We start from the raw sequence: 15,964 nt of genomic DNA, 5'->3' as shown, positions 1-15,964 counted from the left end.
GTGACACGCATACCAGGATTGGGGATGAGGGGTGACACGCATACCAGGATTGGGGATGAGGGGGGCCACGCATACCGGGATTGGAGATGAGGGGGGCCACGCATACCGGGATTGGGGATGAGGGAGGCCACGCATACCAGGATTGGGTATGAGGGGAGCCACGCATACCGGGATTGGGGATGAGGGGAGCCACGCATACCGGGATTGGGGATGAGGGGAGTCACGCATACCAGGATTGGAGATAAGGGGAGCCACGCATACCGGGAATGGGGATGGGGGGAGCCACGCATACCAGGATAGGATGGTGGAGACAGGATGGGGGCAGCACAAATACCAGGAGGGGGGCAGCACATACCAGCATGGGAGACCATATACCAATAAAAATGCTCACCACCATGGCGTAGAACGGGTTTAATATCTAGTATATATATATACAGTACAGACCAAAAGTTTGGACACACCTTCTCATTTAAAGATTTTTCTGTATTTTCATGACTATGAAAATTATGAATTCACACTGAAGGCATCAAAACTATGAATTAAGACATGTGGAATTATATACTTAACAAAAAAGTGTGAAACAACTGAAAATATGTCTTATATTCTAGGTTCTTCAAAGTAGCCACCTTTTGCTTTGATGACTGCTTTGCACACTCTTGGCATTCTCTTGATGAGCTTCAAGAGGTAGTCACCGAAAATGGTTTTCACTTCACAGGTGTGCCCTCTCAGGTTTAATAAGTGGGATTTCTTGCCTTATAAATGGGGTTGGGACCATCAGTTGTGTTGTGCAGAAGTCAGGTGGATACACATCTGATAGTCCTACTGAATAGACTGTTAGAATTTGTATAATGGCAAGAAAAAAGCAGCTAAGTAAAAAAAAATGAGTGGCCATCATTACTTTAAGAAATGAAGGTCAGTCAGTGCGAAAAATTGGGAAAATTTTGAAAGTGTCCCTAAGTGCAGTTGCAAAAACCATCAAGCACTACAAAGAAACTGGCTCACATGAGGACCACTGTAGCGCCGGCGTCCCTGCCCTCTGCTAGGCAGGGACGCTGTTCCCCTCACCCCTCTGCTCCGAGCCCGGCGTCCTCCTCCCGCTCTGCTGGCAGCGCGTGCTCCTTCCCGGCCACTGTGCTTAGGGAGCGCGCGCGCTCCCTCCCTCTTAAAGGCGCCGCGCGCGCCGTCCTAAGGAGTCCCCGGCCAATGGCCGGAGGACTTCACCATATGTAAGGCACCTCCTCCAAAATGGAGGTGCCCGAGCAATGTTGTTGCACTGTTCACTACTCTGCTTCAGCCCTCAGGTCCCGTTGCCAGTTACCTGCCAGAAACCTGCCAGTTTGCTGTCTGTTTCCTGCCTGACATTCCTCCTACCTGCTTGCTAGCCTGAGGTCCGACGGTCTGCCTTCCTACCCCTGTCAGTCTGTCTATGGACCAGCTTGCCTGCTCACCTGGGAGCGCTCATCTGCTACCTGTCTGTTAGCCTACCTGGAGGCTCCGCCGTCACATGCTGTGACCACCTGCTTATCCAGAGACTCTCGCCTGCTCACCTGGGAGCACTCATCTGTCATCCGCCTGTTAGCCTATCTGGAGGCTCCGCCGTCACATGCTGTGACCACCTGCTTTTCCAGAGACTCTCGCCTGCTCACCTGGGAGCACTCATCTGTCATCCGCCTGCTAGCCTACCTGGAGGCTCAGCCGTCACAGGTCGTACCAACCCTATACCCAGAGACTGTCCCGGTCACTTGCTGTGACCTCCTGCCCGTTCACCCAGAGACTGCCCCGGTCACTTGCTGTGACCTCCTGCCCGTTCACCCAGAGACTGCCCCGGTCACTTGCTGTGACCTCCTGCCCGTTTACCCAGAGACTGTCCCGGTCACTTGCCGTGACCACCTGCCCGTTTACCCAGAGACTGTCCCGGTCACCTGCTGTGACTACCTGCCCGTCTTCCCTGGTCACCACCCGCTTCCTTACAAGGACCGCCCCCTTGTATAGTAGCTCAGAGGTTCCGTCTCCCAGACCCGTTACAGTTTGCTCGGGCCATGGAACCCGGTGGTACCCAAGCTCCCTCGCTCTCGGACCTATGTCATGAACTGTCCCGTCAGAGGTCCCAACAGGAGTCCATCCTGGGTCACCTGCGGAATGTCAACTCACGCCTGGACACTCTGACTGCTCCACCAGCAACCACCGCTAGAGTCATGACTCGCAACCCGGCAGCGCCGCTGCCCACCAATACCATGGTATCCTGCTCCGGACCCCGGCTTTCTGCACCTCCTCGCTTCGGAGGCGACTCCGCTCAGGCTCGGGGCTTCATAAACCAGTGCACCCTGCACTTTGAACTCCTGTCCCACCAGTTTAATTCCGACCGGGCCAAAGTAGCCTTCATCATGTCCAATCTCACGGGGGAGGCACTGGCTTGGCTGAATCCTCTATGGGAGAGAGGAGACCCCCTGGTGTCCGACTTGCCTGCCTTTCTCACGGCTTTCCGGAAAGTCTTCGACGAACCTGGACGGAAGACCTCATCCGCATCGTCTCTGCTACGCCTCCGTCAGGGAAGTCTCACCGTGGGCCAATATGCCATACGGTTCCGTACCCTTGCCTCGGAGCTGGCCTGGGATAACGACGCTCTGGTATCTGTCTTCTGGGAGGGTCTGTCCGGCCGTATTAAAGATGAACTCGCCGGTCGGGACATTCCTACCACTCTCGATGATTTAATAACTCTTGCCACCCGGATTGACCTACGGTTCCAGGAGCGTGCCAAAGAGGTCACCCGTGAGAGGAGGTTTCCACGTCTAGCTCCTTCCTTCCAGAAACCCGTCACTCCCTCCGTTTCTCCCCAGGAACACCCTCCTGAGCCTATGCAGGTCGACCAGACCAAGATGGTCAAAACCCGTCAGGACTTACGCCGTGCCGAGGGGAGCTGCTTCTACTGTGGCAGTAAGGAGCACCGGATCCGTACCTGCCCGGAGAGGTCGGGAAACGCCTGTGTCTAGGTTCGCTCAGAGAGGTCGACCTAGACAAGAATAAATCCTCTCCATCTCTGCTGCTGTCAGTCTCAATCGTCTGCGGGGAGAACCGTTACTTCGAACTAGCCCAACTTGACTCTGGAGCAGCCGGGAATCTTATTTCACAGTCCCTGGTAGAGAAATACCGCATCCCCACCAAACCTCTGGCTGTACCCTTGTCTGTTGCTGCCGTGGATGTGGGCCTCTTACCACGTCCCATCCAACTCATCACCGAATCCATTACTCTACAGGTGGGAATGCTGCATTCTGAGAGTATCTCCTTTCATGTTCTGCCTGGACTCTCTCACGCCCTTTTGCTAGGCCTACCTTGGCTCCAGAGACATGCACCCGTGCTTGACTGGCAGACCGGAGAAGTCCTTCGCTGGGGACAGGACTGTCATAAGTTTTGTCTGGTTCCCGTCCATCCCGTCCGTCCTTCTCCTACCCCAGCTAATCTACCTGGACTTCCGATTCCTTATTGGTCTTATGCTTATGTCTTTAATAAAAAGGAGGCAGAGACACTACCCCCTCATAGACCATACGACTGCCCTATCGACCTGTTACCCGGTACTACTCCTCCCCGTGGGCGTATTTACCCATTGTCCGCTGCTGAGACCCGGTCTATGTCCGAGTATATTGAGGAGAATCCGGCCCGGGGATTTATCCGGAAATCTACCTCCCCGGCGGGAGCAGGCTTCTTCTTTGTTAAAAAGAAGGACGGCTCTCTCCGTCCCTGCATAGACTATAGAGGCCTAAACCAGATCACGGTGAAGAATAAGTACCCCCTTCCGCTCATTCCGGAATTATTTGATCGTCTGAGGGGGGCTAGAATCTTCACCAAACTGGACCTTCGTGGGGCGTACAACCTGGTCCGTATCCGTCAGGGGGATGAATGGAAGACGGCATTCAACACCCGGGACGGCCACTACGAATATCTGGTAATGCCCTTCGGTCTCTGTAACGCTCCCGCCGTCTTTCAAGAGTTGGTCAATGACATCTTCTGGGACCTTCTCTACTCCTGCGTGGTGGTGTACCTGGACGACATCTTGGTCTTCTCTCCGGATCTCCAGACTCACCGGAGGGATGTTCATCAGGTCCTGCTCAGGCTCAGGCAGAACTACCTCTTCGCTAAATATGAGAAGTGCCTCTTTGAGCAGACCTCGCTTCCGTTTTTGGGCTACATAATTTCTCAGACCGGCCTACGAATGGATCCTGAGAAACTGTCTGCCATCGAGAAGTGGCCTCGACCGGAGGGGTTGAAGGCCATTCAGCGGTTCCTGGGCTTCGCCAACTACTACCGCCTCTTCATACCGCACTTCTCTTCCCGGACTGCCCCAATTTCCGCGCTCACCCGTAAGGGCACTAATCCCAGAGAGTGGCCGCCCGAAGCAGAGGAGGCCTTTCTTTCCTTAAAACAGGCCTTCTCTTCCGCCCCGGTGCTGCATCGCCCAGATGGCAACAAGCAGTTCTAACTGGAGGTTGACGCCTCCTCCTCTGGAGCCGGAGCGGTACTTACCCAAAAATCGTCTTCCGGGAGAATGGTAACTTGTGGCTTCTTCTCCAAACTCTTCTCCTCTTCTGAGCGCAACTATTCCATAGGAGATCGAGAGTTATTGGCCATCAAGCTGGCATTGGAGGAGTGGCGTTACCTGCTCGAAGGGGCTCTTCACCCGGTAATAATTTACACTGACCACAAGAACTTGGCTTACCTTCAGCATGCCCAGAGACTTAACCCGCACCAAGCCCGGTGGTCCTTGTTTTTTGCTCGCTTTGATTTTGTTCTTCATTTTCGCCCGGCTGACAAAAACATCAAGGCGGACGCCTTATCCCGATCCTTTATGGTGTCTGATCTCGAGGAAGAACCAAAACACATCATCGATCCCGCCAGAGTAATGCAGGTGGCTCCCGTGAGTCTAAATCGTCTCCCTCCCGGTAAGACGTTCGTATCAGTACCTGATCGGGAGAAGATCCTACACTGGGGTCACTCCTCTAAACTAGCTGGCCACGCCGGTCAGAAAAAGACCCTCCAGCTTATTACCCGGCACTACTGGTGGCCTACCCTGCACAAGGACGTAATAGACTTTGTTTCTGCCTGTGTGTCCTGCGCCCGCAACAAGGTTCCGAGACATCTGCCAGTCGGTCGCCTCCTTCCGCTCCCAGTACCTGCTGCCCCCTGGCAGCATATAGCAATGGACTTTATAACTGATCTCCCCATCTCTGCCGGTTGTACGGTCATTTGGGTGGTCGCTGACCGCTTTTCCAAGATGGCTCATTTATATAAGGCACCTCCTCCAAAATGGAGGTGCCCGAGCAATGTTGTTGCACTTTTCACTACTCTGCTTCAGCCCTCAGGTCCCGTTGCCAGTTACCTGCCAGTTACCTGCCAGAAACCTGCCAGTTTGCTGTCTGTTTCCTGCCTGACATTCCTCCTACCTGCTTGCTAGCCTGAGGTCCGACGGTCTGCCTTCCTACCCCTGTCAGTCTGTCTATGGACCAGCTTGCCCGCTCACCTGGGAGCGCTCATCTGCTACCTGTCTGTTAGCCTACCTGGAGGCTCCGCCGTCACATGCTGTGACCACCTGCTTATCCAGAGACTCTCGCCTGCTCACCTGGGAGCACTCATCTGTCATCCGCCTGTTAGCCTACCTGGAGGCTCCGCCGTCACATGCTGTGACCACCTGCTTTTCCAGAGACTCTCGCCTGCTCACCTGGGAGCACTCATCTGTCATCCGCCTGCTAGCCTACCTGGAGGCTCAGCCGTCACAGGTCGTACCAACCCTATACCCAGAGACTGTCCCGGTCACTTGCTGTGACCTCCTGCCCGTTCACCCAGAGACTGCCCCGGTCACTTGCTGTGACCTCCTGCCCGTTTACCCAGAGACTGCCCCGGTCACTTGCTGTGACCTCCTGCCCGTTTACCCAGAGACTGTCCCGGTCACTTGCCGTGACCACCTGCCCGTTTACCCAGAGACTGTCCCGGTCACCTGCTGTGACTACCTGCCCGTCTTCCCTGGTCACCACCCGCTTCCTTACAAGGACCGCCCCCTTGTATAGTAGCTCAGAGGTTCCGCCTCCCAGACCCGTTACAACCGCCTGTTAGAACTCTCCTGTTAGGTTTTTTCTAGTTTGCTGGTCACATGACCATTTTTGCCTATTTAATCCGGCTCCGCCCTCCTGGCCTTGCTGGACTTCATTGTATTTTCTACTCTTGAGCTAGCTTGGTACTCTGTTACCTTTCTCTGTTAGTTTTGCTAGGTCTTCTGACCTCTATGTTCTATGTTGTGTGTTTGTCTTTACTGCTACAATTTCTGCTAGGAGGTGTCCAACTTTATCCCAGTCCCTAGTTCTTGTAGGGATCCCTCCCTTGCATCTATAGGTCTTCGTACAGACTAGCCGAGGACTTTAGCGGGTCTGATCGCAGGATCAGGTTCCCCGTTACATCGTAGGGATCCAGTTTAGTTCTATTGTAGGGACAGATCTCCTGTCTTTCCTTAGTGCTTGTAGCAGATCATAACAGTAAGTCCAGCCCAAAAAATTTCTCTAAGGAAAGACCTCCAGTTTCCATCATGGTCTCGGTTCAAGATTTGGCTCAACGCTTGCAGGGACTCTCTCTGGAGGTGGCCGAGCTCCAACAACACGTGAGTAGCTGCCCTGGAGCACATTGTGTAGAGCCAAAGGTACGTCTGCCTGATCTATTTTTTGGTGAACAACAAGATTTTTTTTCTTTTAAAAATGCTTGTTTATTGTATTTTCGTTTAAGACCCGGATCCTCTGGTGATGAATCACAGCGCATAGGGTTCATAATGTCACTTTTGCGCAAGGATCCTCAGGGATGGGCTTTTTCTCTCCAACCTAGTGATCCGTGCTTTAGATCAGTGGATAGTTTTTTTTCTGCTTTGGATTTGTTGTACGATGATCCTGATCGTGTCTCATCTGCTGAGTCTGAATTGAGACGTTTGAGGCAGGGATCAGGTAATGTGGAAAAATATTGTTCTCACTTCGGTGGTCTGCCCAGGTGGGGTGGAACGATTCAGCTTTGAAAAGTTTGCTTCTTGTGGGGCTAGGTGAAAGGGTTAAAGATTTGCTGATTGCTTATCCCACACCTGGAAACTTGCAGGAGGCTATGCAATTAGCTATACGGGTGGACAGGAGACTGCGTGCAAGGGTTAATGAGAGTAAATCGTCTGCCATGTCAGCTCCAAGTCTTGAGAGGGTCTGTGCTGACAAAGGAGAGCCGATGGAGATTGGGGCGATGACACCCCGCTCTCAGGAAAAAGACCGCAGGTTTTCTGAAGGTTTGTGCTTCTATTGCGGAAATTCTGGTCATTTTATTAAGAACTGTGTGCTTCGTATGAACAAAGAAAAAAAAATGGTCAGTTATGCCCGTATTGCCTGTTTAAATTCTAAGGGGGTATTCCTATCTCAAAAATGTGGTTGTGTATTTGGATGACATTCTGATTTATTCGCCTGATCTGGAGTCTCTTTGGCGGAGCGTACGTGAGGTTTTACAGTTATTAATGGACAATTTGCTTTTTGCTAAGCTAGAGAAATGTGAGTTCGCTGTACAGAGAATTCGTTTTTTGGGTTACATTATCTCCAGTGAAGGTTTTGAGATGGACCCGGTTAAAGTTCAAGCTGTGCAGGAATGGCCTAGGCCTATTAGTTTGAAATCGATACAGAGGTTTTTGGGTTTCGCCAATTATTACAGAAAATTCATAAAAAAAATTTCTATTATTGTCAAACCGCTGACCGATCTCACTAGGAAAGGTGCTAATGCGGTTCAGTGGACTTCTGAGGCCATTGAAGATTTTGTGTTTCTAAAGGAGAGGTTCACCTCTGCCCCCATCCTTATGCAGCCTGATGTGACTAAGCCGTTTTTGGTTGAGGTTAATGCTTCTTCTGTGGGGGTTGGTGCGGTGTTGTCTCAGGAAATCAAGGATGAAGTACATCCCTGTGCCTTTTTTTCAAAAAATTTTTCTGAGACTGAACTTAATTACGATATTGGTAATCGGGAATTGCTGGCTATTAAACTCGCATTTGAACACTGGCGTCATCTCTTGGAAGGTGCTGAATTTCCCATTCAGGTTTTCACTGATCATAAAAATCTGATCTATCTTGATGCTGCCAAGCGCTTGAATGCCCGTCAGGCTAGGTGGGCACTTTTTTTCTCGCGGTTTAATTTTTCCGTTACTTACATCCCGGGTACCAAGAATGTTAAAGCGGATGCTTTGTCTCGCAGCTTTTCTCCCATGGTCAGTGCTGAGGAGGAGGAGGAGAGCATTTTACAAGAAGGTGTTGTGATTGCTGCTTTGGACTCCGTTTTGGAGGATGAGATTCTTAAAGCTCAGGAGAATGCCCCATCTAACACTCCCCATGGGAGGTTGTTTGTGCCTAGGACCTTTAGGAGAGATTTGTTTATTGAGTGTCATGAGTCTCGGTTGGCAGGTCATCCAGGAATTTCTGAGACCAAGAGACTTGTGGGTCGCAGTTTTTGGTGGCCTGGATGGCAGAAGGAAGTCATTAAGTGGGTGCGTCAATGTACTGTGTGTGCTAGATCTAAGTCTTCGCATGCTCCTGCTGCGGGGTTGCTTTGCCCTCTGGAGGTTCCTAGTGCACCTTGGACACATCTGGATATGGACTTTATTACTGACCTTCCCCCCTCTGAAGGTTTCACGGTCATCTGGGTGGTCGTGGACCGTTTTAGCAAAATGTGTCACTTGGTTCCCTTCATCAAACAGCCTTGCGCTAAGACACTCGCTAAGGCCTTTGTCAAGGAAATTGTCAGACTACATGGCGTTCCTACTGACATTGTTTCTGATAGGGGACCTCAGTTCGTGGCTCGTTTTTGGCGTTACTTTAGTGACAGGTTGGGAGTTCATTTGTCGTTTTTATCCGGATATCATCCTGAGTCTAATGGCCAGACAGAAAGAAAGAACCAGGATGTTGAGCAGTTCTTGCGTTGCTTTGTGGCAGACAATCAAGAGGGGTGGTCTGAGTTTCTGCCACTTGCTGAATTTGCTCTTAACAACCATACATCCTCTTCTGCTGGGTGTTCGCCTTTTTTTTTGTTGTTCTGGGAGACATCCGTCTTTTGGGTCATTCTCCAAATTGGTATCGGCTGTGCCTGAGGAGGAGAGTTTTTCCGGTGATTTGGAGAGAGTTTGGACGGATGTGCGTGATAATCTTCAGGAGGCTAACAAAAAATCTAAGAGGTACTTTGATAGGAAACGGCAAGAGGTTTCTTTTGCTATTGGTGACATGGTTTGGTTGTCCTCTAAGAATCTGCGATTGAGGATTCCTTCGAAAAAATTGGGTCCCAAGTTTGTAGGGCCCTTTAAGGTGCTTCAGATAGTTAACAAATCTGCTGTTAGGTTGGAGGTTCCTACCTCCTGGAAGATTAATCCGGTGTTTCATGTTTCTCTGTTGAAAAAAGATGATGTGTCGGTTGGTGACGCCACTGCCACTGTTCCTCCGGTGGTGGAGGACGGGGAATATGAAATTTCCCGCATCCTAAATTCTAGACGATATAGAGGGAGTTTGCAGTATCTCGTCGCTTGGAAGGGTTTCGGACGCGAGGATAACTCATGGGTGGGGGCGGGTGATGTTTCTGCTTCCAGACTTGTCAGAGCGTTTCACAGGAGGTTTCCTGATAAGCCCGGTCCTAGGGGATCCGGAGGATCCTCTTAGAAGAGGGGGTACTGTTAGAACTCTCCTGTTAATTTTTTTCTAGTTTGCTGGTCACATGACCATTTTTGCCTATTTAATCCGGCTCCGGCCTCCTGGCCTTGCTGGACTTCATTGTATTTTCTACTCTTGAGCTAGCTTAGTACTCTGTTACCTTTCTCTGTTAGTTTTGCTAGGTCTTCTGACCTCTATGTTCTATGTTGTGTGTTTGTCTTTACTGCTACAATTTCTGCTAGGAGGTGTCCAACTTTATTCCAGTCCCTAGTTCTTGTAGGGATCCCTCCCTTGCATATATAGGTCTTCGTACAGACTAGCCGAGGACTTTAGCGGGTCTGATCGCAGGATCAGGTTCCCCGTTACATCGTAGGGATCCAGTTTAGTTCTATTGTAGGGACAGATCTCCTGTCTTTCCTTAGTGCTTGTAGCAGATCATAACACCGCCCCAGGAAAGGAAGACCAAGAGTCACCTCTGCTTCTGAGGATAAGTTTATCCGAGTCACCAGCCTCAGAAATCGCAGGTTAACAGCAGCTCAGATTAGAGACCAGGTCAATGCCACGCAGAGTTCTAGCAGCAGACACATCTCTTCAACAACTGTTAAGAGGAGACTTTGTGCAGCACGCCTTCATGGTAAAATAGCTGCTAGGAAACCACTGCTAAGGACAGGCAACAAGCAGAAGAGACTTGTTTGAGCTAAAGAACACAAGGAATGGACATTAGACCAGTGGAAATCTGTGCTTTGGTCTGATGAGTCCAAATTTGAGATCTTTGGTTCCAACCACCGTGTCTTTGTGCGACGCAGAAAAGGTGAACGGATGGACTCTACATGCCTGGTTCCCACCGTGAAACATGGAGGAGGAGGTGTGATGGTGTGGGGGTGCTTTGCTGGTGACACTGTTGGGGATTTATTCAAAATTGAAGGCATACTGAACCAGCATAGCTACCACAGCATCCTGCAGTGGCATTAGTTTAGTTGGACCAACATTTATTTTTCAACAGGACAATGACCCCAAACACACCTCCAGGCTGTGTAAGAGCTATTTGACCAAGATGGAGAGTGATGGGGTGCTACGCCAGATGACCTGGCCTCCACAGTCACCAGACTTGAACCCAATCGAGATGGTTTGGGGTGAGCTGGACCACACAGTGAAGGCAAAAGGGCCAACAAGTGCTAAACAGCTCTGGGAACTCCTTCAAGATTGTTGGAAAACCATTTCCGGTGACTACCTCTTGAAGCTCATCAAGAGAATGCCAAGAGTGTGCAAAGCAGTCATCAAAGCAAAAGGTGGCTACTTTGAAGAACCTAGAATATAAGACATATTTTCACTTGTTTCACACTTTTTTGTTAAGTATATAATTTCACATGTGTTAATTCATAGTTTTGATGCCTTCAGTGTGAATGGACAATTTTTAATAAATCCCCAAGAGTGTCACCAGCAAAGCACCCCCACACCATTACACCTCATCCTCCATGCTTCACGGTGGGAACCAGGCATGTAGAGTCCATCCGTTCACCTTTTCTGTGTCGCACAAAGACACGGTGGTTGGAACCAAAGATCTCAAATTTGGACTCATCAGACCAAAGCACAGATTTCCACTGGTCTAATGTCCATTCCTTGTGTTCTTTAGCTCAAACAAGTCTCTTCTGCTTGTTGCCTGTCCTTAGCAGTGGTTTCCTAGCAGCTATTTTACCATGAAGGACTGCTGCACAAAGTCTCCTCTTAACAGTTGTTGTAGAGATGTGTCTGCTGCTAGAACTCTGCGTGGCATTGACCTGGTCTCTAATCTGAGCTGCTGTTAACCTGCGATTTCTGAGGCTGGTGACTCGGATAAACTTATCATCAGAAGCAGAGGTGACTCTTGGTCTTCCTTTCCTGGGGCGGTCCTCATGTGAGCCATTTTCTTTGTAGCGCTTGATGGTTTTTGCAACTGCACTTGGGGACACTTTCAAAGTTTTCCCAATTTTTCGGACTGACTGACCTTCATTTCTTAAAGTAATGATGGCCACTCGTTTTTCTTTACTTAGCTGCTTTTTTCATGCCATAATACAAATTCTAACAGTTTATTCAGTAGGACTATCAGCTGTGTATCCACCTGACTACTGCACAACACAACTGATGGTCCCAATTCCATTTATAAGGCAAGAAATCCCACTTATTAAACCTGAGAGGGCACACCTGTGAAGTGAAAACCATTTCCCGTGACTACCTCTTGAAGCTCATCAAGAGAATGCCAAGAGTGTGCAAAGCAGTCATCAAAGCAAAAGGTGGCTACTTTGAAGAACCAAGAATATAAGACATATTTTCAGTTGTTTCACACTTTTTTTGTTAAGTATATAATTCCACATGTGTTAATTCATAGTTTTGATGCCTTCAGTGTGAATGTACAATTTTCATAGTCATGAAAATACAGAAAAATCTTTAAATGAGGCGTATCCAAACTTTTGGTCTGTACTGTATATAAACATATATATATATATATATATATATATGTAAGTACTTGTGCAAAGTGCTTATACGTAGTGATGCGTACTGTGGTTATCTATAGCATACTTATGTGCACCTGTCTGTAAAAGTGTATATATATGTACCTGTGCAAAGTGTATATACAGTGAAGGAAATAATTATTTGATCCCTTGCTGTTTTTGTAAGTTTGCCCACTGACAGACATGAACAGTCTATAATTTTAAGGGTAGGTTAATTTTAACATTGAGAGATAGAATATCCCCCAAAAAATAAGAAAATCACATTGTATAAATTAGATAAATTTATTTGCATTTTGCAGTGAGATATAAGTATTTGATCCCCTACTAACCATTATGAGTTCTAGCTCCTACAGACCAGTTAGACACTCCTAATCCACTCGTTACCTGCAGTAAAGACAGCTGTCTTACATAGTCACCTGTATAAAAGACTCCTGTCCACAGACTCAATTATTCAGTCAGACTCTAACCTCTACAACATGGGCAAGACCAAAGAGTTTTCTAAGGATGTCAGCGACAAGATCATAGACCTGCACAAAGCTGGAATGGGCTACAAAACCATAAGTAAGACGCTGGGTGAGAAGGAGACAACTATTGGTGCAATAGTAAGAAAATAAAAGAAATACAAAATGACTGTCAATCGACATCGATCTGGGGCACCATGCAAAGTCTCACATCGCGGGGGGTATCCTTGATCGTGCGGAAGGTGAGAGAACAGCCTAAAACTACACGGGGAACTTGTTAATGAGCTCAAGGCAGCTGGGACCACAGTCACCAAGAAAACCATTGGTAACACATTACACCTTAAATGTTTAAAATCCTGCAGTGCCTGCCGGGTCCCCCTGCTCAAGAAGGCACATGTGCAGGCCCATCTGAAGTTTTCCAATGAACACCTGGATGATTCTGTGCGTTATTGGGAGAAGGTCCTGTGGTCAGATGAGACAAAAATTTAGCTCTTTGGTATTCACTCAACTCGCCGTGTTTGGAGGAAGAGAAATGCTGCCTATGACCCAAAGAACACGGTCCCCACTGTCAAGCATGGAGGTGGAAACATTATGTTTTGGGGGTGTTTCTCTGCTAAGGGCACAGGACTACTTCACTGCATCAATGGAAGAATGGATGGAGCCAAGTACCGTAAAATTCTGAGTGACAACCTCCTTCCCTCTGCCAGGACATTAAAAATGGGTCGTTGCTGGGTCTTCCAGCAAGACAATGACCCAAAAACTGTTATGATCTGCAACATGAACTAAGGAAAGATAGGGGAAAGCTGTCCCTACAGTAAGACTAAGCTGAATCCCTACGATGTAGCGGGCTGCCTGTTCCTAGCGAACAGACCCGCCTTAGTCCTCGGCTAGTCTGAACGGAGACCTATAGCATAAGGGAAGGGGTCCCTAAAAGAACTAAGGACTGGGACAAAAAATGGGACACCTCCTAAACAGAGAAGTTGTTGCAGAACACAAAAATACAAACTTGACAAAAAGGTACTAAAGGTCCCAGAAGGACCAAGTGAACTGACAGAGATAGGCACAGAAGCACCTGGCTAGAGAAGCAGTAAAACACTGAAGGCCAGCAGAGCCAAAAGGGCGGAGCTTGAATATAAAGGCAAATGGTCACAAGACCGCAAAACACAAGAAGGAGGCAAAAAACAAACAGGAGGGTTCTAACAAAAACATACAGCCAAGGCAACAAAGGAGTTGCTCAAAAAGAAGCACATTAAGGTCATGGAGTGGCCTAGCCATTCTCCAGACCTTAATCCCATAGAAAACTTATGGAGGGAGTTGAAGCTTCGAGTTGCCAAGCGACAGCCTCAAAATCTGAATGATTTAGAGATGATCTGCAAAGAGGAGTGGACCAAAATTCTTCCTGACATGTGCGCAAACCTCATCATCAACTACAAAAAGCATCTGACTGCTGTGCTTGCCAACAAGCGTTTTGCCACCAAGTGTTAAGTGTTGTTTGCCAGAGGAATCAAATACTTATTTCTCACTGCAAAATGCAAATAAATTTATCTAATTTATACAATGTGATTTTCTTAATTATTTTTGGATATTCTATCTCTCAAGGTTAAAATTAACCTACCCTTAAAATTATAGACCGTTTATGTCTTTGTCAGTGGGCAAACTTACAAAAACAGCAAGGGATCAAATACTTATTTCCTTCACTGTATGTATCTCTGTGCACTGTGGTTATCTGTGTATCTATGTGTGTATACACCCGCTGATAGCAGTACACTATATATTAGTACCTGAGACACTGTAGACAATATGTGTAAAGGTAAATATTCCTTAATGACGGTTTCCTGGGGGCAGACAAATCACCGCTGCATTTGGTCCAGAGGTGGAGGTGGCACGCTGACACCAGGGAATATATCAGCTAGATAAGCATCCTCGGACACACATTCAGCTGAAATATATTGCAATGCAGGGGATCTGCCAGCTCCCTGCACTGCAATACACGTCGCTGGCCAATTTGCAGCCAACAGCTGACCTCTGCATGCCCATGACTTGGGGCAGTGACGTCATGCGTGATGGTGGAGACACCGAAGTCAGCTGGCGGCTCCTGCGCCGGCTGCAGAGGAGGACGCTATGTGGCGTGGGAGCAGTGGAAGTGAGTAGAATCGTTTTTTTTTCATGTGTTGCAGAAGAACAAGACAAAATATCAAATCAAGGGGCATAGGATGGAGCACATTATCCAAGAAACAGAAACAGGATGGGGCACATTATATCAGGAAGGGGCACATTATCCAAGGGACGGAACCAGGATGGAGTACATTATCCAAGGAACAGGACCAGGATGGAGCACATTATATCATGAAGGGGACCAGGATGGGGCACATTATACCAGGATGGGGCACATTATACCAGGAAGGGGACCAGGATGGTGCACATTATCCAAGGGACGGAACCAGGATGGAGTACATTATCCAAGGGACGGAACCAGGATGGGGCGCATTATCCAAAGAACGGCACAAGGATGGGGTACAGTATACCAGGAAGGGGACCAGGATGGGGCACATTATACCAGGATGGGGCACATTATACCAGGAAGGGGACCAGGATGGTGCACATTATACCAGGAAGGGGACCATGATGGGGCACGTTATCCAAGGGACAGAACCAGGATGGGGTACATTATCCAAGGAACAGGACCAGGATGGGGTACATTATCCAAGGAACAGGAACAGGATGGAGCACATTATACCAGGAGGGGACCAGGATGGAGCGCATTATCCAAGGAACAGGACCAGGATGGAGCGCATTATACCAGGAAGGGGACCAGGATGGGGCGCATTATACCAAGGGACCAGCATGGTGCAAATTATACCAGGAAGGGGACCAGGATGGGACGCATTATCCAAGGAACAGGACCAGGATGTAGCACATTATACCAGGAAGGGGACCAGGATGGGGCCACATTATACCAGTATTATACCATATTTAAAACAGTTCCATCCAGCTATACTATGTATTTCTGAAATATGGTAAAAGATAGGGTCCACTTAATGCATAAGCGAGAAATTGCCTATGAATGTCTTTTCAGTGTCATGTTCCTCGTAAATACCTGAAGATTTAGAAACAGATCAAAGTCTTTGGGTTTGTTTGTGGCACAAAAAGAAAATCCTTTTGATAATATTAATTTATCATCATTTTATAAAAGGTAGTCTGACAGATTAAAAATATTTGTGGGTATTATGGTTTGGGGCTTGGGGTAGGTTTATTTTCCCTCTTTTCTTTTTTTTGCATTCCTCTAGTAGGTTTTTTCTTTTCCCTGGTTTGGGAGAGAAGTATTGGTTAATTG

Source organism: Phyllobates terribilis, unplaced genomic scaffold (assembly GCF_046119375.1).
Source record: "Phyllobates terribilis strain yellow unplaced genomic scaffold, ASM4611937v1 Scaffold_47__1_contigs__length_9908305, whole genome shotgun sequence".
Lineage (NCBI taxonomy): Eukaryota > Metazoa > Chordata > Amphibia > Anura > Dendrobatidae > Phyllobates > Phyllobates terribilis.
The sequence above is the reverse complement of the archived record's forward strand: the minus strand, read 5'-3'. Positions refer to the sequence as shown.